Source organism: Gobio gobio (assembly GCF_949357685.1).
Source record: "Gobio gobio genome assembly, chromosome: 14".
Taxonomy (NCBI): domain Eukaryota; kingdom Metazoa; phylum Chordata; class Actinopteri; order Cypriniformes; family Gobionidae; genus Gobio; species Gobio gobio.
In genome coordinates this window covers 7,478,532-7,487,736 of record NC_137107.1, presented here as the reverse complement: position 1 = coordinate 7,487,736, position 9,205 = coordinate 7,478,532, and positions in this window count along the sequence as shown.

Sequence of the window (9,205 nt, the reverse complement as noted above, 5' to 3'; positions counted from 1 at the left end):
GTATTGTTTTATATGAATGAGTAGGCTCAATGATTCTCACATCAGTATAAAGAAAAAACTATATGCAAATAAAGACAGGAGTCAAAAATCTTGGGAACAGATATCTATTGTGTTTTGAGGCCTTAATTTTAAAATAATTTTTTTAGTGTTTTCAAAATCGGTGCATAAACATTTTTCTCTCAAAAATACAAGCATGTACATACAAGTTGCTCACATATTCTGGTAGCCCAGTTTGTGCTGAATACAGTGTAATTACACTTTTGCCATTAATGTGTTTATAAGCAACTGAAAAAAAACACAAATGTCAGAGCATGTCAAAACTTCTAAAGGGCATCAAAACAGCTCAGACTCCAAGGGGTTAACCCAGAATGCAAGCACAGGCATTTAAGCTCATGCAGTTGTGCTCTAGTCAAGTCAAGTCAACTTTATTTATATAGCGCTTTTTACAATGCAGATTGTTTCAAATCAGCGTCACAGTGTTAAACAGGAAAATAATGCAACAGAATTGTATTCGGCCATACAGCCTAATAGTTTACTAATTAGATTTATTTGGATATTTAGTTGAAAATGTAGTGTCCCCAACTGAGCAAGCCAAGCCAAAGGCGACAGTGGCAAGGAAACCAAAACTCCATCAGGGGCATAATGGAGAAAAATAAACCTTGGGAGAAACCAGGCTCAGTCGGGGGGGCAGTTCCCTTTCGTTCAGTCACTACGACGTAACGTTAGTGACTAACGAATGGGGGGTTTCGCTTAGAAGCCTATCATCTTCGAGCTTAGAGAAAACGCCCAATGGCGTGCCAATGCCATGGGCATGCGGAATTTGCATACGTGACTCCGCCTCACTGCGTGAGTATATAAGGAAGTACGTGGCAATATCGCATTATGTTCTGCTTTCGGAGCCAAGGGTACCTACCTCTTCACTCCTACAGCCTTCTGAGACTCTGTCAGCTTCTTCGAGACGAGCAGCTTTCCAGTCGGTGTTGGTGTTACGGCGCGTTCCAGTGATCGCATACTTCCTGCCTGCTGATCTGCGCAGTGGTCCGTTTGACAGCTGGTGTGCGTTTCCCTGGGCGCTTCGGCATCGACTGCGAAGTTTCCTCTCACAAAAGAGCTTGCACGTGGCATGTCCTTTTCAGGATGTCTCGCCCGTGCACTTCTGGGTGCGGTAGATTTCTCTCGCCTTCTGATGGGCACGAGCGCTGTGTGACGTGTTTGGGCTTTCAGCACGCTCAGGCAGCGCTCGTGGATGATTCATGTTCTCACTGCGGGAACATGATCATCTCAGTGTTACGGTCGAGACTCCGTGACCTCCGCGCTGATGCCGGAGCGAGAGTCCCCTCTGCCACACCCCAATCTGCGGTCTCCACCGGAGGCGGCACTTTGGCTGGTGGCCAGGGTGACCTGAGGGTGACGGTGTCGAATAAAGCTCCGACGCTCGTGCCTCGGCCCACACCCCCCTCTCATACACTTGACCCGCCCCGTGTTCAAGCGTCTACATCGGGGCCAGCTCCTGCTGTCCCGACTGTGGCGTTTGGCGCGGCGGAAGACGAGGAAATGTCTATCGCCGCATCACAAGGTGGGCTGGAGTCATCTGAGGATGATGACTCGGCTGTGCTGCCACCTTCGGGTGCGCCAGCATTGCCCGAGTCGGACCCAGAATTGACAGCCATGCTCTCTCGGGCCGCCACGACGCTTGGGTTGGAGTGGAACCCTCCGCCCCGACCTGAGCGCTCGCGGCTGGATGATTGGTTTTTGGGGGCGGCGCGTCCGGACACCCGTCCGGCCACCCCTCCAATACCTTTCTTTCCCGAGGTGCATGAAGAGATCGCGTGGTCCTGGAAGAACCCGTTGTCTTCCCGCGACCGTTTGGCGAGCTCTTCCGCCTTCTCTGCCCTTGATGGAGCCGCGGCTAAAGGGTACACTGGGGTTCCCCCAGTCCAACGCTCTGTAGCGATGCAACTGTGTCCTCAGAGTGTTTCGACCTGGCGTGGTGACCCAAAGCACCCCTCCAAGGCCTGTAGGTTTTCGTCGTCCCTGGCGGCGAAGACCTATAGAGCTGCGGGGCAGGCCGCCGCTTCGCTGCATGCCTTGGCAACCCTCCAGGCTTACCAAGCCCAGTTGCTGTGCGACATGCACGAGGGTAGAGCTGATCCAGGACTCAGCAATGAGTTGCGTGCCGCCACCGACCTCGCTCTCCAGGCGACGAAGGTGACCGCACGCTCCCTGGGTCAGGTGATGTCCACTACTGTGGTCCAGGAGAGACACCTATGGCTCACCCTGGCCGATATGCGGGACTGCGAGCGAACCCGGTTCCTCGACGCACCCATTTCCCAGGATGGGCTATTCGGCGGGGCGGTCGAGAGCTTCGCCCAACAGTTCTCGGCCGCTCAGAAGCAGACTGAGGCGATAAAACATATCCTGCCCCGGCGGTCAGCTGCTGCCTCCACACCACCGCCCGCACAGGTGCCTCAGTCTGCTCGCCGCCGGGGGCGCCCTCCCGCGGCTCCCTCAACCTCTGCGCCACCCAAGCAGCAGCCTCCACCCGGGCCACGCAGAGGTAGCCGCAGGAAGGCGTCCCCGTCCGCTCCAGCCCCGCAGCCCGCGAAGAAACGCCAGGCTAAGCGGCGCTCCTGATGCGGACAGCTCAGGGATGGGCAGTTCTTTCCAGGAGACGGCAGCAGGGCCGCTCCTTCCCCCGGTGGAGGGCCGGGGGAGAATCTTTTGTTCAGCTGCTGGCCCCTGGGTCAGCAGCACCCTAATGTGGTTAAAGAAAGAACTGACAATCCCATCCCTGAGCACCCAGAGATCGGTGATGACAGTGCGCGCCACCCCCGGGTCCCGCCACTCGCATCCCTCTCTGTCGCCAGCCTCCTTTCAGAGCAGACCCCAGTGGAACGTGCGTCCTTCCCTGGTCTCCTCTGTCAGGACGCAGCCGTTAACCGTGCCCCCACACCGGTTCCGGGCCGGTAACGCTGCCTCGCTGCCCCACCCTGGGTACGTCGACCGTCCGTATGACCCCGTTGGTGCAGTTTCTGGAAGCCTGGCTTCAGCTTCCGGACCTGCAGGCCCATGCCCCCGTCATGCGTGCGGAGATTGCCACCCTGCTGGCGAAGGGTGCGATCGAGCCTGTCCCTCCAGCCAAGATGGAGTCGGGGTTCTACAGCCCCTACTTCATTGTACCCAAGAAAACCGGTGGGTTACGGCCAATCCTGGACCTTCGCATCTTGAACCGATCCCTTCACCGGCTTCCGTTCAAGATGTTGACTGCGAAATGCCTTTTTGAATGCGTTCGTCCTCACGATTGGTTTGCAGCGATCGACCTGAAGGACGCCTACTTTCATGTCTCCATCCTTCCTCGACACAGACCGTTCCTACGGTTTGCTTTCGAGGGGAGAGCATATCAGTACGCGGTCCTCCCATTCGGGCTATCTCTGTCCCCCGCGTCTTTACGAAGATTGCCGAGGCAGCCCTTGCGCCCCTTCGGCAGCACGGGGTTCGCATCCTGAACTATCTCGACGACTGGCTCATACTGGGCCACTCTCGGGAGCAGGTTTGCGGACACAGAGATCGGGTGCTCCAACACCTTGCCCGTCTGGGCCTTCGGGTCAACTGGGAGAAGAGCAAACTCTGCCCAGCGCAGAGGATCTCTTTTCTCGGTATGGACATCGACTCGGTCGCCATGTACGCGCAGCTTTCGAGCGAGCGCGCGCAGTCTCTGCTGACTTGCCTCCGTCAAATCGAGAGCAAGTGTGCGGTTCCACTGAAACTATTTCAGAGGCTCCTGGGGCATATGGCTTCTGCAGCCGCGGTAACGCCGCTCGGATTGCTACATATGAGACCGCTTCAGCATTGGCTTCGCGATCGAGTCCCGAGATGGGCAAGGCAGTCTGGCACGCTCCGGGTCCAAGTGACTCGGCCCTGCCTACAGACGCTCACCCCGTGGTCGAACCTCAGTTTTCTACGGGCAGGTGTCCCCTTAGAACGAGTTTCCAGGCATGTTGTCGTATCGACGGATGCCTCTGCCACGGGGTGGGGTGCCATGTGCAATGGACAAGCAGCCGCGGGCTCCTGGACAGGACCCCAGCGCCTCCTGCATGTCAATTGCCTCGAGTTGCTGGCAGTACGGTTCACCCTGCACCGCTTCCGAGCGTTGCTGAAGGGTCAACATGTGCTTGTCCGGTCAGACAACACGGCCGTAGTAGTGTACATCAACCACCAGGGCGGTCTACGCTCCCGCCGTATGTCTCAACTCGCCCGCCATCTTGTCCTATGGAGTCAGAAGCGCCTGAGGTCCCTTCGTGCTGCCCATATTCCAGGAGTCCTGAACCACGCAGCCGACGAGCTCTCGCGGTTTCAGCCTCTCCCGGGAGAATGGAGACTCCATCCCCAGACGGTCCAGCTGATTTGGGAACAGTTCGGCGACGCACAGGTAGATCTGTTTGCCTCCCACGACTCTTCCCACTGCAGCCTGTTTTATTCCCTGACCGAGGGCATGCTCGGCTCGGATGCACTGGCGCACAGCTGGCCGCGGGGCCTACGCAAATATGCGTTCCCCCCAGTGAGCCTACTCGCACAGCTCCTGTGCAAGATCAGGGAGGACAAGGAGCAGGTCCTCTTGGTCGCCCCGTACTGGCACGGCCGGACCTGGTTCCCCGAACTCTTACTCCTTGCGACAGCCCCTCCCTGGCCTATTCCTCTGAGACCGGACCTCCTTACTCAGAGATGGGGCACCCTATGGCACCCGCGTCCCGACCTCTGGAACCTCCACGTGTGGCTCCTAGACGGGAAGCGGCAGGTTTGAGTGGCCTACCACCTACGGTGGTCGCCACCATCACTTCCGCTAGGGCAGAGTCCACTCGGCATGCCTATGCGTTGAAGTGGAACCTCTTCGTCACCTGATGCTCTTCCCGCCAAGAAGACCCCTGGAAATGCCAGATCGGGTCCGTGCTTGAGTTCCTCCAAGAGGGGTTGGAGCGAAGGCTGTCTCCCTCCACCCTTAAAGTTTATGTGGCCGCTATTTCTGCCCACCACGATATCTTGGAGGACAAAAAGGTAAGTCAGCACGACCTGATCATCATTAGATTAGATTAGATTAGATTCAACTTTATTGTCATTACACAAGTACAAGTACAAGGCAACGAAATGCAGTTTAGGTCTAACCAGAAGTGCAATAGCAGCAAGTGCAGGATATATACAATGGTTGCGTAAGTGCAGTACATAAAAATGTTCTGAATATATATAAATATGTATAAGTAGAGAGATGGTTATTACTATAAGTAGAACTGAATTTACAGATGAATATATACAGTGAATAAATATACAGATGGCTATTACTATAAACAGAATTTACAGGTGAATATGTACTATGAATAAATATACAGATGGCTATTACTATAAACAGAATTTACAGGTGACTATGTACTATGAATAAATATACAGACGGTTATTACTTGAACAGAATTTTACAGTTAGAGGTATACAATAATATGTTAGGCTAATATGAGGAATATAGCAGTGGATTAAGTTAGTACAATAAATTATGGACAGAGCTATCCGAAAGAAAGTGTAAAAGTGCAGTGGAAAGTGGTTGCATATTCCAGTTAGAAGTACGGTGCAAAATGCAAATGTAAACATTGTTACTGTAAATACAGTCGGCAGTGCAGATGAGCATAATCCAGTTACGGTATGGTGGTGCAGAATGCATAAGTAAACAGTTGTTACTGTAATAAACAGTCAGTAGTGCAAATAACAAAGTGAAGGTGGATGTGAGGTAGGAGAGTTATCAGTTTATGAGGGAAGTGGATCAACGGGGGTTTGAGTTCAATAAAGAGACAGCTCTGGGGAAAAAACTGTTCTTAAGTCTGCTGGTCCTGGTCCGGTGGATCCTGAAACGCCTGCCGGAGGGCAGGAGAGAAAACAGTCTGTGGGCTGGGTGAGAGGAGTCCTTGAGGATGCTGCGAGCTCGATGCAGGCAGCGTTTCCTCTGGATGTGTTCGATGGCAGGCAGTGGAGTCCCTGTGATGCGCTGGGCAGTTTTCACCACCCGCTGCAGTGCCTTGCGCTCCGCAACAGAGCAGCTCCCATACCACACTGCCACACAGTTGGTCAGGATGCTTTCTATTGCGCAGCGGTAGAAGTTCACCAGGATAGCCGAGGAGAGCTGATTCTTCCTCAGTGTCCTCAGGAAGAAGAGGCGCTGGTGAGCCTTCTTGACCAGGCTGGAGGTGTTGGTCGTCCACGACATGTCCGCCGAGATGTGGGTCCCCAGGAACTTGAAACTGGAGACACGCTCAACAGCCATTCCATTGATGTGGATGGTGTCGTGTGTGCCTCTTGACTCCTTCCTGAGTCAAGAGGTTCCTGAGGGGTACATTCCTGATCATGTTCCTGAGGGGAGCCAGGAGACTGAATCCTCCTCGCTCTCCTCTCGTACCCTCTTGGGACCTCTCAGTTGTTCTAAGTGCTCTGCAGAGGCCTTTGCGGTCGGTTGATATTAAGTTCCTGTCGATGAAGACGGCTCTGCTGACCGCATTGGCCTCTCTTAAAAGGGTCGGGGACCTGCAGGCATTTTCGGTTGAAACCTTCAGAGACCAGGTAGTGAACCTGCAAGCGCTGCCTTTGGAGGAGGCAGACCCAGCCTTGGCTCTGTCCAGTACGCGCTCTCCGCGCCTATGTAGACATGACGCAGTGTTTCAGGACCTCAGACCAGCTCTTTGTCTGTCATGGTGGAGAGCGGAAGGGAAGCGCTCTCTCAAAGCAAAGGTTGTCTCACTGGATAGTGGACACCATTGTTTTGGCTTACCAGCAGCAAGGTCGACCATGTCCCCTTGGTGTGAGGGCACACTCCACTCGGAGTGTTGCCTCCTCTTGGGCTTTAGCGCATGGAGCCTCGCTAACAGACATCTGCAGAGCTGCAGGCTGGGCGACACCTAACACATTCGCCAGATTCTATAATCTCCGAGTGGAGCCAGTGTCCGACTATGTACTCGCCCCCCCGAGGGGCCGGTAATGGACCAGGCTCTGGTGTCTTCGCTTGCTCGCCACTCCACTCCTCGGACTGGATACGTGCGATTTTTTCCCTCAGGTGAGCTCCCAGAGAGCCCTGAGTTCCTCCAGCACTGCCTACGCCGATACCTGTGTGTCTGCCCTCTAAGCGAGCCCAGACCCTCGTCTCCGGCCAGGTGCCCCGTGTGCATGGTTCCCCTCCGGCGACCCCCACATGTGTATTTCACCGTAAGCCTCCGCAGTGAGCGGGTTTCTTCCCTTGGCGTGTCCCCCGCCAACCCTAGGGTTAAAAATCCACCTTCGGCTGGTACCCTAGAGATCTCCATATGCAGCCCCTAATCGGGTCATATGTGTCTCTTAAGTCCTCCCCACGGGTAGGCATCTTGGCATTCCCTCACTGGGATATGCTTCCCAGTGTACCTTGGTAATCCTGTGTTAAGTATCCTTCGTCCGTACTAGTCTTACGACAGGGTTCTCGCACTTACGCAGGGCACTGGAAGACAGCTGAGTGGCGTGATTTTATTGGGACCCCCATTCGTTAGTCACTAACGTTACGTCGTAGTGACTGAACGAAAGGGAACGTCTCGGTTACGGATGTAACCCTCGTTCCCTGAGGAGGGAACGGAGACGTAACGTCCCTTTGCCACGTCAGCTGTGCTACCTGGAACGCGGAGTTCAGTTCGGCTCCTCAAGCAGGTAACATAATGCGATATTGCCACATACTTCCTTATATACTCACGCAGTGAGGCGGAGTCACGTATGCAAATTCCGCTTGCCCATGGCATTGGCACGCCATTGGGCGTTTTCTCTAAGCTCGAAGATGATAGGCTTCTAAGCGAAACCCCCCATTCGTTAGTCACTAACGTTACGTCTCCGTTCTCCTCTGGCCAATTTACAAACAGCATATGATTATTGTTCTGGCAACTTTACAGGTCAGGGGTCATATTAGATTGGAATATTCGAAAGATCTGAGTCATCACGCCGGAGACGAGAATACTCAGTTGCAGGAACACTTAGGCTAAGAAGAAACAAATATATTTAAGTATAACCAGGGCTTAAAAACGGAAAAAAATATCAATCGGTTCACTCCGAGCAGAATCGATATTTTAGCGTTTCCGTTTTTGCGTCCCTCAATAAACATTACTGTTCCGAAAACGGTTTGATTTGAAAAAATACCGGTTAATAACGTTATTTTAATTTAGCCTATACTTTAAACAAATATGTATAAGTAAAGACTTATTTTCACTCAATAATAATATAACGCATGATAATTAAACTTGAATATTTATTTCATAACATTTTTACAACCACAACAGAAATACATGCATTAATTACAAAGCATAAACAGCGGGACAAATATTGACCTGTTTTAATGGAGCGGAAAGTGGCCCTCTATATGCCTATTCTTTTCAGAAGAGTGATAACATTCTTTGTACACAACTTTTTTTCCAACACGACTTGTTTTAAAAATTGCATGAATAAAGAATAAATAAACTGGATAACCATTGCTCTTTTAATGCACTGTCAACTGGTAATTTCAAAGCAAACACTGCGCAACATGTCCTTGCATCACATAATCAAATTCAGTCAGCTAATAAAGCTTGATCATTTAATGCAATATAACATACCATTTAATACGAAGCATCAACCGTCTATATAGAAAACATTGACCTGTCCTGTATTGGCAATCTGAAAGACTATAGGAAAAATGTTTGATAGATGCTAGTAGCCTACTTGGATAGGCTTAAACGGAATCCATAAACTAGCCTAAATCAGACTATTTGAGCTTAAAGTCCGTACTTATTTAAACATACGAAAAGAATGTCCTCCAATACCTGCGCTTTCATTGTAGACCTCAGAAAGAAAGAAATGTACTTGAGGCATGAAAATGCGCGCTCTGGCTGACTTGCGTTACCGGTAGATTCATAGATGATGGTGCATTTCACTCACGCTTGATCCGTCAACGTCACATGCTGTACTACTCTATTCATTATTGGTCACTGCCAAATTAAAATATTAAAGAGAACGAAAAAATAACGTTATTAACCGGTTAATGGTCTTTTCAAATTAACGTTTCTGTTCAGAACGATTCAAATTGATTTTGATTTCGTTTTCGTTTTTGCTCCTCTTAAAATTTAGTTTGTTTCCGGTTTTCATTTTCGTTCCTTTAACCGGTTCAGAGCCCTGAGTATAACGAGGT